The sequence below is a fragment of the Nanorana parkeri genome, unplaced genomic scaffold (genome assembly GCF_000935625.1).
Source record: "Nanorana parkeri isolate BGI_ZX_2015 unplaced genomic scaffold, ASM93562v1 scaffold371, whole genome shotgun sequence".
NCBI lineage: Eukaryota > Metazoa > Chordata > Amphibia > Anura > Dicroglossidae > Nanorana > Nanorana parkeri.
This window is the reverse complement of record NW_017306639.1, coordinates 1257770-1258237: the sequence shown is the minus strand read 5'-3', so window position 1 is coordinate 1258237 and position 468 is coordinate 1257770.

Genomic DNA, 468 nt, shown 5'->3' with positions numbered 1-468 from the left:
TTGTTCATCAGATTGGTTCTCCTTCATTGTTGGAATTAGAAGAATGTCTGGAAGGGATAAGAAGTCACGATTAGGATTCTTCTCCTGCAACCCATCATAGTTACACTGGGGTAACCTTAGTCATAGCAGCCCATATGGGGCCTGGGGAAGGAGGGGGCCCCATTAAAATGTTGCTATGGGGCCCCATGATTCGTACTCCTGGCCCCGCTCGTAGATGAATATCACTTTATAGGTGATTCTATAAGGACATGGACAGGTTTCTATAAAAGATTGATTTACGTTGTCCTGGTTTCTGGGTTGATGACAATGGAGGAAGAAGGACGAGAGTGATGGATCTCCGCAGAGCAAATATTTCCACAGAGGATGGTGATGGCAGCGATCCCGGAGTGCAGACGAAGCCAAACCAGCAACATATAAACGCCGTGCATTTCCCGCACCGAGCCAGGTGAGAGGAGATATCCAGGGGAG